Consider the following 18,490-nt stretch of genomic DNA (forward strand, 5'->3'; position numbering starts at 1 on the left):
TAAAAATAACATTTTTATGTTAAATCATTTTCAAGGTAGCTCCTGCGTCACTTTACACACTCCCATCCATCACCACAGTCCTTACATCCCAGGCATTCCCCGCTGGTATTTCTAGACCTGGCTTTTTCATCAAGGGAGCCCTTTCCGCCCATACTTTTTTTTTCTATCGTCTAGCGACAGTCTCATGTATCCCAAGCTTGCTTCGAAAACGACATTGAAATTCTGATCCACCATCGGAATGAATGATGTATTACCGGCGTGTACGCACACGTTTTCCGCAGTGTTTGGCTCGAACTCACATCCTCACTCCCGCGAAACAAACACTCCCCCCCCCCCACTGAACCCCTTTCCCTCCTCCCCACGCTCTAGGAAACACTATCAAAAGGCCGGAAGTCCTCTCCTTCCTGCCCCGGTCCGGAACTTACGCGCTCCGCACCTGGGCCGGAGCGCAGCGCAGCGCAGCACACCAACCTTTTCCGGCTGTAACCGGAAGTCCCTCTGATAGAGGCGGCTCCGCGTCAGGTGACCAAAGTCCGGGTAGGAGGGGTCGAAGGTTCAATCTTTCTGACTGACGTATCTCCAAGACTGGCTTGTCCACTGTGGGACAGAGGAACCAACTGGCAGCGTCGCTGGCGCTCGTTCTACGGGGGCAGGTAGGTGACGAGCTGGGGTGGCGGGCCTGGGACACCCCCACCCCCTTTCCCGGGCTTAGGGACTGAGACCCCTGAAACCGGGGACCGGGAGACAGCAAGCTTGGCCCTACCCAGGTCCCAGAATATAGGTCAGACTGGCGTCCTTGCATACAGATCGGGCAAACTGAGGCCCCAAGAAAAGGGAAGGGCGCTCGCAGAAGCTCCTTTTCCAGACAGGGACACATTCTGCCTCCCTCTCTACCTCGGGGGCGGGACCGCCTCTCACGTGGGTGGCGATTTGGTTGGGTGTAGAGGTGAAGGACTGTAGCAAACAGATTTGGGGTGAAGGGTAGGAGACCTGGATTCGAGTTCTCTGTCTAGAGCTAAGTGTGCTTTCTGGACCAAGTCCTCTACCTCACTGAACGCAGTTTCCACACTTGCGCTACCGGGCATCGCTTCTCAAAACATGGTCCTCAGAACACCTGCTCTGAAATCCTGAGATGCCGGCTTTACAGCCCTGAACCCCCCCAACCCCCACCCTTACCTCCCACCCCAACCCCCACCCCACCTCCGGCTGCGTGTTTCGAATCTGGGTTTGGATGCTAGGAAACCTTATTTTGAACGTTCTCCTTGTTTGAAGTCTGTTCATCTGAAGCGCTTTCCCGCTCTGAATGTTGTATTCGCTTGGAGGCAGCTGGAGCCGGTTCGGTGCCTTGAAACATCAGTCTAGCTTAGGAAAGAGCACGGGAAGAAGACTATCTTTAAAAAGCTGATCCTGGAGCCGGGCGTGGTGGCGCACGCCTTTAATCCCAGCACTCGGGAGGCAGAGGCAGGCGGATCGCTGTGAGTTCGAGGCCAGCCTGGTCTACAAAGCGAGTCCATGATGGCCAAGGCTACACAGAGAAACCCTGTCTCGAAAAACCAACCAACCAAACAAACAAAAAAAAGCTGACCCTGGGCGGGAGTCGGGTAGGGTGGGCGGGTTATGGAAAGGAGGGCTCCCACTTAGTCTTTAGTGCAACTACGATTAATAAGTGGGTTCTACGGGAAGACAGCTGTGTGCTTAATATTCTGAATTTAACCGAAGGATCATCAGAGTGACACCTGATAGGACCGACTGCCTCTTGTGGAAGGAAATATACAGGTGTTAGAAGGAAGGCCCTTTCCGACTTAAAAGTCTCGTTCTGAGAAGTTAGTGTCAATCTATTTTTCTATTGATGACTCTCTTTCCCCCCCCCCCCCCCCCCCCGAGTGTATGTGACATCTCTTTGGTTGTTTGAGACAGGGTCTCATGGATCTCAGGCTGTGTTCAAAGTCCTTTTGTAGTTCAGGTTGGCCTTGAACTTCTGATCCTTCTGCCTCAGTCTCTCCCCCACTCCCTTTTCCAGAGTATCATTATGTAGCCCAGGCTGATTTCATACTCACGGTCTTGCTGCCTTAGCCTGCCAAGTGCTGGGATTGCTTGTGTTCCCAAGGCTGTTGCCAGCGAACTCTGATAACAGAGTGGAGGGCTGATTGCAGTCGTTTGGGTCTGTCTTCTCTCTGGTTTATAGTGAACCTTAATTCTTTCTCGAGCAGTGTGCGTGGAGAGAGGATTTGGCAGTTTGTAAGCTAGGTGTCCATCCAGCGTTTAGCCCTGACTTGCCAGCGCAGCCTCACAGATGATCCTTCAGGTATACTATAGTTGCGATCTGACGTTAGATTTCCTTCTTTTCCACTTTTCTGTCTCCTGTCAGAGTACTTAAGAATGCTTACGGCGTCTTGAGAAGCAAAAATTCCATATCATGAACCAGTTCTGCTGACACTTCCTCCACAAAACAAAAGGTTGGGATTGAACCAAAGTTCCTGCCTGTTTTCCTGTTGTTACTGTTTCTCAACGTTAAAACAAGTTGTGAAATGATCAGTTGTTAGCTAACAGTCAAGATGGTATGGCCTTAGACTTGGTTGTCATCTCAGTGTCGAAGAAGATGCTCCTAATTTTGGATTAAAAAAAAAAAACTTATTAATTTGGGAGTTTCTTTTTAAAGGGATGCTTGTTTGGTGCTTTAGTAAGTGTATTGTACTGATGCCTATGAAAAAGGGATTTGATGGTAAAAATAAGTTTGGGAAAAGTTACTAACCATTATCCTTTCTTAGTGTCTTTATGTAAACACTACACTAAAGGCATTGAGGGCTCACAGTAAAATTTGGGCTTTATAATAAGTTAGCATAATAAAATGCGACACCCGGCAGTGTGTACACGCGTGCGCGCGCGCGCGCGCGGACACACACACACACACACACACACACACACACACACACACGCACCCACACCCTGCTCAGGCTGATCTTAAATTTGTGGCGATCCTCTTGTCTAAGTGCTGAGATAATAGGCACATGTCGTGCTTGTCTAGCTTTAAATTTTCTTGTGTTTGAGAGTGCGGGGGGGGGGGGGGGGGGGGGGGGGGGGGGCTGTAGTGCAATGGGCGGGGTGGGGGTGGCACACACCTGTAATCTCAGCACTCGGGAGGCAGAGGCAGGTGGATTTCTGTGAGTTCGAGGCCAGCCTGGTCTACCAAGGGAGGCCAGGACAGCCAGGGCTACACAGAGAAACCCTGTCTCAAAAAAACCAAAGAGAGAGGGAGAGAGAGCATGTGTACATACATGCATGTGTAGACATTTGTTTGCTTTGTGATTTATTAATTTACTTATTTACTTAATTTATATTTTGAGGCAGAGTATCTCATTGAACCTAGAGCTAGGCTGGTGGCCAGCAAGCTCCCAGGATCTACCTGCCTTGGTGCTAAGGTTACAGATGTGTGTTGTAGTGTCCAGCTTTTACATGTGTGCTGTGAATCCGAACTCAGATCCCAATGCTTGTGCAGCAGCACTTAGCACCTGAGCCATCTTCCCAGTCCTGGCTTTTACATTTCTAAATGGGGAGCTAAATCTAAAGAATAATCCTATCACTTGGGCAGCAGAGGCAGGTGAATCTCTAGAGGCTAGTTGGATATTTGAGTTTCAGGGCACCCAGAACTACAAAGTGAAACCCTATCTCGAAATCTCAAAACCAACCAGCCAACCAACCAAAGCATAAATATATACATCCATCATACATTGATATACCCTCCCAGGTGTGAAGGGTGATCTCATTAAGTTACTGATTTACGTTTCCCTCATGACTGATAATATTGAACATATTTTCATGTGCTTACCATCATCTGTACACTGGTAAGTTTTTTACATTTTATTTGTTTGGGGTTGTGTGTGTGTGTACATATGCCATGGTACATGTGTGGAGGCCATGTACCATTTGGGTTTAAGGGTATTGAACTCAAGTTGTCAGGCTTGACAGCCTGCACCTTTAGCTGCTAAGCTATCTCATTGACCGAATATTCATTTACCCATTGTGTAATTGGGTCATTTGTCCACATGTACAGTCTTGGATATAAATATTCAGGATGTTTCTAAGATCCCCAATAGCCCTGGAAGTAACTCAGAATGAGCTGAATGGCACAGTGGGGACAGGCCAATAACTTCCTTAGCTGAATGAAGTTGAATTTTGACATTCTAAACACAGAATAAAGTGTCCGTTTTGGATCGCTGATCATGCAGAACTTAGCACAATCTCATCCACTGCTGGAGTGAGCAATCATGTTCCTGTGAAAGGGGTACTTACTGTGCCTAGAAAACAGTAACGTCCAAGATGTGCTAAGAGCGCATGTGGAGATCCTTGTGTCTGAGAGAATGCCGGTGTCTGCCTGTCACAGGCAGGCAGAAGAGGAGTGCATGGTGTTGTGAAGTTGGGTGTAGGCTTAGGGTTACAGAACTGCTGGCTCACCATGCTGCTTCTCACTCTGTAGCCTTTGGCCCTAACTGCACCATCTTGAGGTTTTGTTTTTTCAAAACAGGGTTTCTTTGCATTGTCTTGGCTGTCCTAGAACTAGTTCTATAGACCAGGTTGGCCCCCAACTCACAGAGATCCACCTGCCTTTGCCTCTCAAGTGCTGGAATTAAAGGCCTGTGCCACCACTGCACAGCTGTACCATTTTGAATATTAAAACAAAATTTTTACTTTGGAAATTTTAGGGAAGTATCCCCCTTAACCACCTTGCCATCTCTGTATTAACACAAGACAACCTTTGTTACAGTTGTTCTTATTACCTTGTTTCTTGTCACTGGGTACAGGACAGAGGGGTGCACGTGTGCATGTGGGGTGTGTGTGTATGTGTGTGTTGGTGTGTATCTGTCTGGTCTGTCTGTGTCTGTGAGAGAGTGTGTGCATGTGGAGATCAGAGGACAACCGCAAGTGTCAATCTTTTTTTTTATTTTTTATTTTTTATATTTTGGTTTTTCGAGACAGGGTTTCTCTGTGTAGCCTTGGCCATCCTGGACTCACTTTGTAGACCAGGCTGGCCTCGAACTCACAGCGATCTGCCTGCCTCTGCCTCCCGAGTGCTGGGATTAAAGGCGTGCGCCACCATGCCCGGCTCAAGTGTCAATCTTCTCCTTAACCGCTTGGCTTGGTTTTTTTCAAAGATTTATTTATTTATTATGTATACAGTTTTCAGTGTTCTGCCTGCATATACACCTGCACGTCAGAAGAGAGAACCAGATCTCATTGTAGATAGCTGTGAGCCACCATGTGATTTCTGGGAATTGAACTCAGGACCTTTGGAAGAGCAGCCAGTGCACTTAACCTCTGACCCATCTCTCCAGCTTCTTAACCCATTGTTTGAGGCAGGGTCTCTTTTGTTTTCCACTATTTACATCAGGCTAGGTGGCCCATGGGTTTTCTGAAATCCTCCTGCTTTGCCTCCCATCTCCCTGTAAGAGTGCTAGGATTATGGACATTTTTATTACAGTGTCTGGTCCTCCATGGGTTCTGGGGATTCAAACTTGGGTTCTCACGCTTATACAGCAAAGGCTTTTACCCATTTAGCCATCTCCCCAGCTCACCCCGGGTATATTTTTATGATTGATCAGTTGCTATACATAATTCTGTATTTCACTTTTTCCTATTATCATTTTTTGAGATTGGAGTGGTTTTTTTGTTTTGTTTTGGTTTTTGGTTTTTTGGAGACAGGGTTTCTCTGTGTAACAGAACTCTGGCTGTCCTGGACTCTCGTTGTAGACTAGGCTGGCCTCACAGCGATCCACCTGCCTCTGCCTCCCAAGTGCTGGGATTAAAGGCATGCGCCACCACCGCCCAGCTCAAGATTGGGTTTATTAGATTGTCTAAACTAGTCTCAAACTCCTGACCTCAATCAGTCCTCCTGCTTCAATCTCCCAAGTACTGGACTGCTGGTGCCTGCCATGAGCAGGTAGCCTGATGACACCTTAATGTTAAAGTCTCTGTGGTTTTGCTAGTTTCTTTGTAAGCATTCCTTGTAATGTTTGAATGAATCTCCATTTCCTTAACCATCTGCTTAATAAGTCAGTAAACTTCATTGTATAAACATAATGACTGTGATAGCAACTCAGCATGCAATCAGTAGGGTAGATCTATGCTTTGGATTTGTTTATGGTAACAGGTTTTTATTTACTTGCTTGTTTGCTTTGAGATAGGGCCTCATAGCAAAGGATGGCCTTGACCTCCTTATACCTCTGCCTCCACCTCCCAAGTGCTGTGATTATACATATGCTCCACCGCACCTGACAGGTTTCTTTTTTAAAGATTTCTTTTTATTATTTTTGTTATTTGTTAACACACACACACAGTGGACTTGCAGGTGCTTGGTTGTGATCCACCCATCATGGGTGCTACAACTGAACCCATATCTTTTTTTGTACTGCCTGCATGTACACGCGCAAGCCAGAAGAGGGCATCATATCACATTATAGATGGTTGTGAGCCACCATGTGGTTGCTGGGAATTGAACTCAGGGCCTCTGGGAGATCAGTCTGTGCTCTTAACCTCTGAGCCATCTCTCCAGCCCCCGAACCCATATCTTTTGCAAGAGTAATATGTTCTCTTAACTCCTGAGCCATCTCTCCAGTCCTGAAAACAGATTTAAACAAACAAAAATCCTTTTTTATTGTGATAATATGCATAAAGTGTAACCATTTTACTCACTCTGAAGTATCCAAGTTGTTGCTGTTAAATATTACATCGTACAGTGATTACACTAGCGTTGTGTATCCAAAGCACCTTTGTAACCTCACATAGAAGCTCTGTATTCACCGAGCAGTAACTGTTGTTTCCCATCGCTCAACTCCTAGTAACTTTTAGTACTCTGTTTGTCTCTATGACGTTGGTCGTTTCAGGTATTTTCTATTCACACACTATGTGAGTTTTCATGGAAATAAAAGTATTTCCCTGTCCTTCTGAGATAGATGGGCCTCAAACTCCTGAGTGCTGGAACTATAGACATGTGCCACCATTCTTGGTTTATGCAATGCCATGGCTGAACCAAGCATTCTACCAACTAAGCCACATGCCTAGCCCCAGCTTTTTTTTTAAAGTAATACTAAAATGCACATAATAAAATTGCCATCTTAGTCATTTTTAAGAACATTGATACTGTAGATCCAGGACTTTTCACTTTCCACACGGACCCTATTGGTGCATACATGGTACTTGAGTGGTGACCCTGTCCTTCAGGTGACCTGCAGACACAATCCGTGGTTATTAGTTGGAGCTGGCTATTCTATTCTAGGACTCGTTACGGGTTGCTTCCTGTGGTCTCTTTAGCCGTTGATAGGTAGTTCCCAGAGGTGCCTGGTGTGGGTATGGTGGGTCTATACAGATGGGCAGCTCTTTGAATATGAAAGTGGTTCAAGATGCATTGCAGTGTGAGGAAATTTGTTATTGTTACATAACAGATAAGTTCTGACTTGGCCGTAGACTCCTTGGTGCCAGGAAACAGATCTTGTCAGGTTGATTATTTATCATTGAGCCTAGTTGGCATTTTCTAAATGTTTGACAAACTGCTGGCAATAAACACAGCTCACACAGGAAGCTTTAGGGTATAAGCCTGATTTGTAAAAGTTGATGTTATAGGTTTTCTGAGTGATACTTCCCTCTATTTTGTGTATGTGTGTATATGCCTATTTGCACAAGTGCTAGTGTACATGTGTGCGTGAAGGCCAAAGGGCAGCTTCAGACACCACTCCTCAGGTGCCATCTATCTTTGTTTCCCTTGAGGTAGGCTCTCACTGACCTGCGTAGGCAAAGCTGGAGAGCCAGTGTGCCCTGGGATTTCTCTTTCTTGCCTCCACATGGCATCATGCTCAGCTTGCTTTCGTGTGTGGCATTTCTGGGGATTTCACCTGGACCCTCTTGTTCACAAAGCAGTCCTCTTTACCAACTGATCTGTCTTCTTATCCCTGGATCTATTGTTTTCATCACAGGTCGTCTTCAAGAACTCCTACTGAAAACAAAAATGAGATCATTATTTTGTTAGGTATTTGCTGTCTGATATTAAAGTCTTAGAAAGTTTTCTTCTTAATTGGCTAATTCTTGTCAACTCATTCATTCTTCTTTAATAGACTAGAGCATTTTAGAGGCCTTTACGTCAACCCCAGGGAAAATCTGAATTAATGAGGTTCTACTGACTTGCATTACAATAGAAGACTGTATAAACTTTTCTGCTAGCAAAAGGAGGACAGAACAGTCATCTGTTTGCAGGTGAGAGACACGGGCTGAGTGAGTGCAAAGATGAGCCACTGCCCGAGTCCTCTGCCTCTAAATGCTTTGTGTGTGTGTGCCCGTGTGTGTGTGTGTGTGTGTGTGTGCCCGTGTGTGTGTGTGTGTGCTCATAATGTGTGTGTGTGTTTTGCTAGGAAGTAACAGTTTTTAACCGGGATCTCTTCCAAGCTGAAGAGCTTTTCTCTAGTGTACTATTACCTAGCTGTATTGATTTGACTTAAAATTGTCAAATTCGTATTATTAATTCACATACATTATTTGATATCTTCTCCTTGCCAGGTTTGCTGTTGAACTTAGAAGTTGGGTCTTAAAAAGAATGCACAATAAACCACATAGTTTTCAGTATGAGTGTGCGCGCGCGCACACACACACACACACACACACACACACCCCAGTTGCAAATGCCAACCCGGACTGTGGTCTGGTTGTAGATCCGTGAAATCCCTGTTGTCTGTCCCCTGTACCTACCCCTTTTTATTTCAGAATCTGGACAAAGCTGGGAATGTGGCTTAGTGAGAGTACTTGTCTATCTTTTCAAGGCCCTGGGTTCCATCCCTAGCACTTCCCACCCCTACCAAAAACGTTTGAGGCAATGCTTGAAAAACAAGGAGTGAAGCAGCTAGACAGTAGTTCTAGGTCTCAGAAACAGTCACTGCTCTTAGAGGATACTGACTTCTAAAACAGTTGACTAGATCAACTTTTATTGAGTAGTACAGTTTGTGTGCTCTTGGAATCAGTTTTGACAAGCCATCACATTTATGAGGTGTTCTGGGGTGCCAAGCCTTTTCTGAGTAATGCATCTGGAAGTTGGGGCAGGTGTGAGTAAGTACCCAAGCACAAGTCACTGAAGTACCATCGTTTAGCCATGTGACTTGGGGTGCAAAGCTTTGCCGCTCACTGGCTCTGTGACCAACCTTGGCATGAGCAAGTGGCCTAACTAAGCCTAGTTTAACACCCCAGGAGATGCTAGCAGTGCTGTGTAGTGCTTGCTCATGCAGGCTGTGAAGACTGAATGGAGTCACTCATATGAAAAGAGCGAGGCGTTAGCAGAAGCTTTGGTAAGAAGTGCGAATGCCCCTGACTTCCACACTTCAGGTAGGAGTCTTGCTTCTCTGGGTCAGGCTGTATTCCATGTTACATTTTCTGTCAGCGCATAGGCTGCCTTCAAGGAGCAGTGCTCATTCAGAAAGGGAAGTTGTGGCTCATATGGCAGTGTATCCGCCTGCTGATGTCCTTGCTCTGTGGGGAGTATAAACAGTGCTGTTCCTCAACTCCCTACTGGAAAGAGCCCCCTTTCTGTTTTCTGTCTGATTGTGACAACTGTTTTGTTCAGAAGGTAGTGACTCATTCTACAGACCAGCATGGAGAGGAGATAACATGTGCAAAATTACAGAATAAGTGAGAACTGAAACTCACACTTAGGGCCAGCATATGTCTCTGTGCCATGCTTTTTAAACATTTGTATTTACTTATTTATTTTTTATAATACTAGGGTTTGAACACAGGGCCTCTTTCATACTGTGAAGGCTCTCCACCACTGAGCTATTCTCCAGCTATTTTTTCCTTTCAATTAAAAAAAAAAATGTGTTGGGGCTTGGAGAGATGTCTCAGCAGTTAAGAACACTTGATCTTGCAGAGGACCTGGGCTTGATTCCCAGAACTCACTTAGTGGCTCACAACCATCTATAACTCTAGTCCTTGGGGATCTGACACCTTCTTTTGACCTCCTTAGGCACCAGATGCACATGAGTACAAGAACATACATACAGGCAAAACACTCATACACATAAAATTAATCTAAAAAATATGTGTGTGACCTAGGTGGTGGAAGTACATGCCTTTTATCCCAGCACTCAGGGAGGCAGAAGCAGGCAGATCTCTGTGAGATCTACAAAGCAAGTCCAGGACAGCCAAGGCTACACAGAGAAACCCTGTCTCAAAAAACAAATAATAATAATAAAATAACTTTTTTCCGAGACAGGGTTTCTCTAATAAAATAACTTTTTAAAAACTGAAAACTTTAAAAAAAAAAAAAAACCTGAAAACTAAATCAATAAGATTTAAAAATGAGTTGACCCTGCTAGCACAGACCTGTGATTCCAGCTACTTGGGATGCAGAGCCAGGAAGATCTCAGTTTAAAGTCTCTGGACTACAGAGTGAGTTCAAGACCAGACTCTGCACATTACACTCTGTCTCAAGAAATAAAATAAAAACTAGCTGGGCATGGTGGTGCACACCTTTGATCCCAGCACTCAGGGAGCCAGAGGCAGGTGGATCACTGTGAGTTCGAGGCCAGTCTGGTCTGCAAAGTGAGTCCAAGACAGCCAAGGTAACACAGAGAAACCTATCTCAAAATACATAAATAAATAAATAAGCAAGCTATGTGCATGGTGGCCTAAGTCTGTAATTCTAGCACTTGGGAGACATCACCAAGCCAAGTGCTTAAAGGACAACACAGGTTATAAAGTGACTGACTCGAAAGAGTGAAATAAAATGTTAAAAAGAATTAGGGGGGGGCCTGGAGAGATGACTCAGAGGGTAATAACACTGGCTGCTCTTCCAAAGGTCCTGAGTTCAATTCCCAGCAACCACATGGTGGCTCACAGCCATCTATAATGAGATCTGGTGCCCCCTTCTGGTGTGCAGGCATACATGCAGGCAGAACACTGTATATATAATAAACAAGTAAGTCTTAAAAAAAAAAAAAAGAGCCCAAAAAAAAAAAAAAAAAAAAAAGAATAGGGGTATGTTGCAGTGATAGAGCACTTTCTTGGTGTGTATGAGGCCATAGGTTTAATTCCCAACACAAGGGGGAGGGGTGTGTGTGTAGGTGTAAACTACTAAAATTTTGCCAGATGTAAATATCTGTGAGAGATTTGGTCTGATCTACATAGTGAGTTCCAGGACAGCTAGGGCTACATAGTGAAACCTGTCTCAAAAAACAAGCAAACAACAACAAAAAACTCCTAAAACTTCTAAGAGAAGTGTACTAAGACTCATTCATAATTCATGTGAATGTAGTCTCTTGCTTTCCCTTTTGTCCTCTGTTGAAATATGAAGGTATAGGACTTTGAACAGATTCCCTTATTTTTCTGACTATTAATAGTATGTGGGCTGTTGACTGGATCAGTGGGTAAAGGTGCCTACTGCCAAGCTTGATGACCTGGATTCAATCCCCAGGTCCCATGTGATGGAGGGAGAAGATACTCACTTGTGGCAGGTATACCCACACACACTCACATACATACTCAAATAAATGTAAACCAAATAACTCAAAAATAACGTTTGCTGTGGACAAAGTAGAAGGTACAAGTGAGTGGGGGAAAAAAACCTATGGCCATCAAGATGACTCAGCTGGTAAAGGCATCTGTCACCACACCGGATGACTTGAGTTCAGTCCTGGGCCACCCATATGGTAAAAGGAAAGAAATGACTCTCAAAAGTTGTCTTCTGACCCCCCCCCCCCCGGCATGCCATAATACATGCATAAAATAAATAAAATGTAATTTTAAAAATCTTTACTTAGATGTACTGATGCACATCTTTCATTCTAGCACTTGGGAGGCAGAGGCAAATGGAGCTCTGTCAGTTCAAGGCCAGCCAGGGATACCATAATGAGACAGCCACATATGTCTCTCTGTATATATATATGCCTGTACACCACATGTATGCAGTACCTTCAGAGGCCAGGAAAAAAGCCCTGTATCCTCTGAGCCAATATGTGGATGCTGGGAATTGAACCTCAGTCCTCTGAAAGAGCATCCAGTGCTTTTAATGGCTGAGACATCTTTCTAGCATACCAAAAATTTGGGGTTTTGTTGTGGTTGTTTTGTTTTTGTTTTTCCAACAGGATTTCTCTATGTAGCCTTGGCTGTTCTGGATTCACTTTGTAGACCAGGCTGGCTTTGAACTCACAGAGATCTGCATGTCTCTGCCTCTCTGAGTGCTGGGATTAAAGGACTTTCAACTTTGAAGAGCTGTGAGGGTAAAAGCATATACAACCATGCCTGACTTTGTATACAACTTTGTTTTATGACAAAGGGTTTCATATAGGCTGGTCTCAAACTCATGCCAAGTGCTGAGCTTATAGGTTTGTGCTTCCACACCAACTCTTTGGTTTTGTTTTGCTTTTAATATTTTATTTATTTTTATTTAATGTGCATTGTTTGTTTTGCCTGCATGTTATATGTGTGAGGGTGTTGGATTCCCTGGAACTGGTGTAATAGACAGCTGTGAGCTGCCATGTGGGTGCTGGGAATTGAACCCAAGTCCTCTGGAAGAGCAGCCAGGGCTCTTAACCTCTGAGACATCTCTCTAGCCCCACTCTAGTTCTTTGTATACAATTTTGTATCTTGCTTTTTCCATTTTTTAAAAAGGTTTTTGAGACAGAGTTTCCCTGTGTAGTCTTGATTGTCCTGGACTCACTTGGTAGACCAGGCAGGCCTCAAACTTACAGTAATCCACCTGCCTCTGCCTCCTGAGTGCTGGGATTACAGGCGTGTGCCACCACACCTGGCTTTGCTTTTTCCATTTAACACTATGTCATAGAAGTAAAATTCTCATGTGAGTAAATCTCTATGGAAATATATCCATGTTTAACAGACTGGAATGGTATAAGGGAGGGCTAGGAGTGCTTTTTTCCATGTGTGAGGCCCTAGGTCAGTGACCCTGGGTGAAGCCCAACATCACGTAATAAAATTGGTTTGTTTGTTTGTTTTAGTATTCATGGATGTGTGCACATGTATGTACATGTGTATGCATGTTCCCGTGTGTGTAGATGTGTGTGCTTGCATAAGAAGATCATAGAACAACCTTGGATGCCATTCTCAGGAATACCATTCATCTCCTTTGAGACAAAGACTCATCAACCTGGAGCTCACTGAGTAGGCTAGATTAACCGGTCAGAGCCTCAGGGATCCTGCCTTGACTGCCCCAGTGCAGGGATTGCATGTGTATGGTATCACTATGCCCAGCTTTTCTCTCACTGTTCACTTCAGCTCCTCAGGGGTGAGCGGGTGAGTGGGTGATGGATCAAAGGATTGAGGACACTGACTAAGCTCTGTGTTCCTAATTATTAAGTATTGTAACTCTGCTTTAGTCTCCGCTTGGGTCACCCTAGGTATCTCAACTTGAGAAATGTTTTCAAAACTAGGTCTGTACTTATTTATTAAGTGATCATTTATACCCCAGGGTGAGGACTGGTCCATGATCTCAGTATTGCTGGCCCTGTCCCAAGTAATTTTTAAATTTTGTTTGTTTTTGGCACAGGGTTTCTCTGTTTAGCCTAGGCTGGCTTTGAATTCACTGTGTGTCCCAAATGGACTTCCCAGCGTTTGAGTCTCCCGACTCAGTCCCCAGGTGCTGAGGTTATAAGCATAGGCTTCCTCGTGGCTACCACCCCAATACATCTGACATTTCTGCAGCCAGTACAATAAAGGTTGAGGATTCTGAAGAACAGGTTATTTACCATCCCTCTTAAAAACTTTGTTGTGCTGATGTTGCTGCTTGCTTTTAGTAGCATTCTTCCCTTTCTAGAACTGGGATTCTGAAACTGTCCATCAGATAGAATCATTAGAGGGTAAGGAGAATTTGCTAAGGAGGGCCTGGGAGTCAGGTAACTTGGGAACAGCTTGTCTTAGATAGGGTGTTTTGGTTTGTTCTGTGATGAAACACCATGAGTAAAAGGTTTATTTTGCTTCATTTCCCTGTCACAGTTCATCATTGATGGAAGGAGGCAGGAGCTGAAACAAAGGCCTTGGAACTTGCTCTGCCTGCTTTCTTATAGGACACCTGCCTAGGGTGGCACCACCCACAATGGGCTGGACCCTTCCACATTAATCACTAATTAAGAAAATGCCCTATAGGGTTGCTTACAGTCTGTTAGGGAGGCATTTTCTCAATGTAGGTTCTCTCTGATTAGATGACTCTAGATTTTGTTAATTAACATAAAAACAAAACAAAACAGCCAGCACAGAGGTGCTATTTTTTTTTCAACTCAGGTGATTTTGATGGAGTCCTTATAAAGGACTCTTATCATTTAACCTGTGCCTTTTAGCTCTTCTGCTAAATTCCAGAGCCTCAGCTTGGTACTGCTCTTCTTTGTGAAATTTCCCCTTGATGGCAGCAAATATGGCATGTAGTTGTCAATGGAGAATGTTAGCTGTGTGAATGGGTAAATGAATGATGAGTTTGCTCCGTATTTCATTCAGAAAGCACAAATGTTAGAGCAATGAGTTTGGGGCAAAGACTGTACATTTCATCTTAGAAAGCTACATGTTAGGTAGCATATAAGAATGTAGTTGGGCCAGGCTGCTCTATTGTACGCACCAGACCAACCAGGGCTGTGTAATGAGAAGAAAAGAAAACAAACAAACAAACAAAAACGAAGCCTGGCAATGGTGGCGCACGCCTTTAATCCCAGCACTCTGGGAGGCAGAAGCAGGCAGATATCTGTGAGTTCAAGGCCACCTTGGTCTACAGAGTGAGTTCCAGGACAGCCAGGGCTACATAGAGAAACTCTGTCTCTGGGGTGAGGTGGGGCAAGTAGAGTGGTGAAGCTGGAGAGATAGTCCAGTGGTTAAGAGCACTGGCCTCTCTTCAATAGGACCTAGGTAGGTTTGATTCCCTACCACCCATATGGCAGTTCATGCCCTCTTCTGTCCTGCAGGCACCAGACACACAGATGGTGCACAAACATACATGCACGCAAAATACATATATAAAATGAAAAGTTAAATTTAAATGTAGAGTGGGTCTGGAGAGATGGTTCCATTGTTAATTGCACTTGCTGTTGTTCTTCCAGATGACCCACATTTGGTTCCAATCACTCATACTGTCTATAAGAATGTAAAATGTGTTGATATTGTGTTGGAAACTCTGAATTTGGCACTGTATGGTAGCCTGGCCTTAGGCAAATCCTCCCTTGCTTGATGCTCTTATGTGTAAAATAGAGTGAAGATCTGAAACAGTAGTAGATAGATTGGAAACTGCAATATGCTTCAGGTGAAGAGTAAAGAATGGCTGGGTACAGTGGAACATGCCTCTAGTCCTAGCACTGAGGAAATTGAAGGATCCAGACCAGCCTTGATGAGGTGGCTACCTTGGTGAGGTCAGAGTCTGCAGGCTCGATAGAGACCAAGATTGATTTTAGCAGCTCAGCACTGCTCAGCCCCTATTTCCTCGTCTGAGCCAACCAGGACCTATATTACCGGGCCACTGCCCCAGTCCTACAGGACCTATGAGGCTGTGGTTACATTCTTCTGTAGGTGCTCGGTAGATAGCCTCAAAGGGATGCTACTCATTTCTTCTTGTTCTTAGGGTTAGGGAAGAGATAAAGGAGAGGATTCAGAGATGGGTATGGGGCTTTGGAACCCAGAATTGCAGAGGGGTTTGTGAGCAGCCAGCCTGGATGTTGACTAAACCCAGTCATGCATACTGGTACCTACTCATCGGGCAGTTATCTGAGTGCCTCCTGGGATGGTGTTAGAGCACGAGCGACGTGATCTGTTCGCAGTTGGCATGTGTGAGCCGCTCCCCGAGTCTGACCTGCCGCACGGCTGCTGCACCCTTCAAACTCTGAGATGCTGTTGCTGTCTCCTAACTACTCCCAGCTTAGCACCTATCTTTACCCCAGTTTCCCCGCGTGCCTTCCTCACTCATTCTCCACTTCGTTTTATTTTATTTATTTATTTATTTATTTTGGAAGACAAGATCTTTTACTGAACCCAGAACCCACAGATTCAGCTAAACTAGTAGCATGAGCCATGCAGAGCCTTGTGGGATCCAGGTAGTGTGGGTTCATCATAAGTGACCCCTTCCACATTGGTCTGCCTTCCAGATCACTGGTCTGTATAGCACTGTACTTACTTTTCAAGGGACAAAGGAAATTAATTAGCTAATTTATTTATTGAGATAAGATCTCATATAACCTGAGTTGGCCTCAGCTTTACTGTGTAGCGAAGAATATCCTTGAACCTCTGATCCTCCTGCCTCTACCTCCCAAACTGTGGGATGGTACGTGTGTGCCACTATGCCCGATTTTAGGTGGTGCTGGAAATCAGACCCAGTGTTTCATGCGTGTCAGCAGACACTCTGCAAACCGGGCCACATCGCCAGTTCCAGAGAAAAGGAATTTAAACCATGGCCAGTCAATGTTAGATTCCAAGCTTGAATTGAAAGCTTGTCAAGATTGGGGGAAATGTAGACAGTGTGTGCTACACTGTTCTGATTTCAAAAGGAATATATTAAGAATATGACACAGCTGGGCACGATGGCGCACACCTTTAATCCTTCCGGGGAGGCAGAGGCCGGTGGGTCTCTGAGTTTGAGGCCAGTCCGGTCTACATCATGAGTTCCAGGACAGCCAGGGATGCACAGGGAGACCCTGTCTAAAACAAATAAATTATTAAAACTTTCAATATTAATTATATAACTTTGGAGGATTTAGGAAATATGTCATTACTGCACCCATATCTAGAGACTTAGGTATACAGATATGTATTTTTTCCACCTCTGAAAATTATCTAGGGGCTGGAGAGAGAGCACAGTGGTTAAGAGCACCTGCTGCTCTTTCAGAGGACCTGGGTTCAATTCCCAGCAGCTGCAATGTAGCTCACAACTGTCTGTAACCCATGTCCCAGGGGATCCAACCCCTCTTCTGGCCTCTGCAGGCACTGCATGCATGAACACACAGACATACGTAAAGGCAAAAGACTCATACACATAAAATAAAAATAAAGGTTAAAAAGCTGGGCGTGGTGGCGCACGCCTTTAATCCCAGCACTCGGGAGGCAGAGGCAGGCGGATCGCTGTGAGTTCGAGGCCAGCCTGGTCTACAAAGTGAATCCAGGATGGCCAAGGCTACATAGAGAAACCCTGTCTTGAAAAACCAAAAAAAAAAAAATATAATAATAAAAATAAAAATAAAGGTTAAAGACACTTCCTAAAATTTATATTTATGATTGTAGCTATTATAATATGTACACATTTTACAGCTTCTTTTGTTTTGTTTTGTTTTTTGAGACAGGGTCTCTCTGTGTAGCCTTGGCTATCCTGGACTCACTTTGTAGACCAGGCTGGCCTCGAACTCACAGCGATCCACCTGCCTCTGCCTCCCCAAGTGCTGGGATTACAGGCGTGTGCCACCTCATCCAGCATTTGCTCTTGTTTTATCTTCTATTCCCTCAACTTCTACCATGTATGTGTGTGTGTCTGTGTGTGTGTGTGCGTGTGTGTGTGTGCTGGAATTAAATGCCTTCCTCATTCATCTGACACTTCTTTTTTTTTTTTTTTTTTGAGACAAGATCTTTTACTGAATCCAGAACTCACAGATTCAGCTAAACTAGCCTGATCAGTGAGCTCTAGGGACCTGCCATACTGGGACACACAACTCCATCTGGCTTTTTTGCGTAGGTTGTAGGGACCCAGGCTTAGATCTTCAAATTTGAACAAGAAGCACTCTACTGACTGAACTATCTCCCCAGCCTCATTCTGGATGGATTTATGTATTTATGTATTTATTTGTTTGTTTATTTATTTATTTATTGGTTTTTTGAGACAGAGTTTCTCTGTGTAGCCTTGACTATCCTGGACTTGTTTTGTAGACCAGGCTAGCCTCGAACTCACAGTGATCCACCTACCTCTGCCTCCCGAGTACTGGGATTAAAGGCGTGCACCACCACTGCCCACCTCATTCTGGAATATTTTAAAGTAAACCTGAACACCCTCTTCCTTACTGAATATTCTCAGTGTGTGCACACATGTATATGTGAGTGTCCTCAGGAGCTGTCTGCCTTGTTTCTTGATTAAGCGTCTCTTATTGGTTGGCTCATAGTTGGCCTGATTAGGCTAGGTTGGCTGGCCAGCAAGCCCCAGGGATCCCTCTCAGCATTGGGATTACAAATGTATCCCATTATGCCTAATGTTTTTATGTGGGCTCTATGTATCAAATACTTGCAAAGCAACATTTTACCTAAGCATTTCTCCAACCCACATAGTAATTTTTAAAAAGTTACATAATACAATTATACCCAACAGAACTGACAGTAATTCTACCAACGAAAAATAAAACAGATAAGCATTAGTTTGAGACACAAAATGGAACAGGCAGACTATTGTTCTTTAGACCTTGGACATTTCCCCAGCTCAGCCCCTGGACCAGGCTGGATAGGCCACCCCAGATGGGAGCTGGCCTGGGAAACATTGTTAACTGCTGCTGTACTGCACAAT

At 44.6% G+C, this 18,490-nt stretch overlaps 1 protein-coding gene across 1 annotated transcript in view; it reads left to right on the forward strand.

Annotated features, from left to right (window-relative positions):
- The first annotated feature begins 597 nt into the window (after positions 1-597).
- Positions 598-18,490, forward strand: part of Rnf185 (ring finger protein 185) — a 37,452-nt gene continuing 19,559 nt past the window's right edge. The window contains exon 1 of the mRNA XM_051165279.1: positions 598-653. The gene's annotated coding sequence lies outside the window, so the exon portion shown is untranslated. The remainder of the gene's footprint in view (positions 654-18,490) is intronic.

The sequence above is a fragment of the Acomys russatus genome, chromosome 22, assembly GCF_903995435.1.
Source record: "Acomys russatus chromosome 22, mAcoRus1.1, whole genome shotgun sequence".
Taxonomy (NCBI): Eukaryota; Metazoa; Chordata; class Mammalia; order Rodentia; family Muridae; genus Acomys; species Acomys russatus.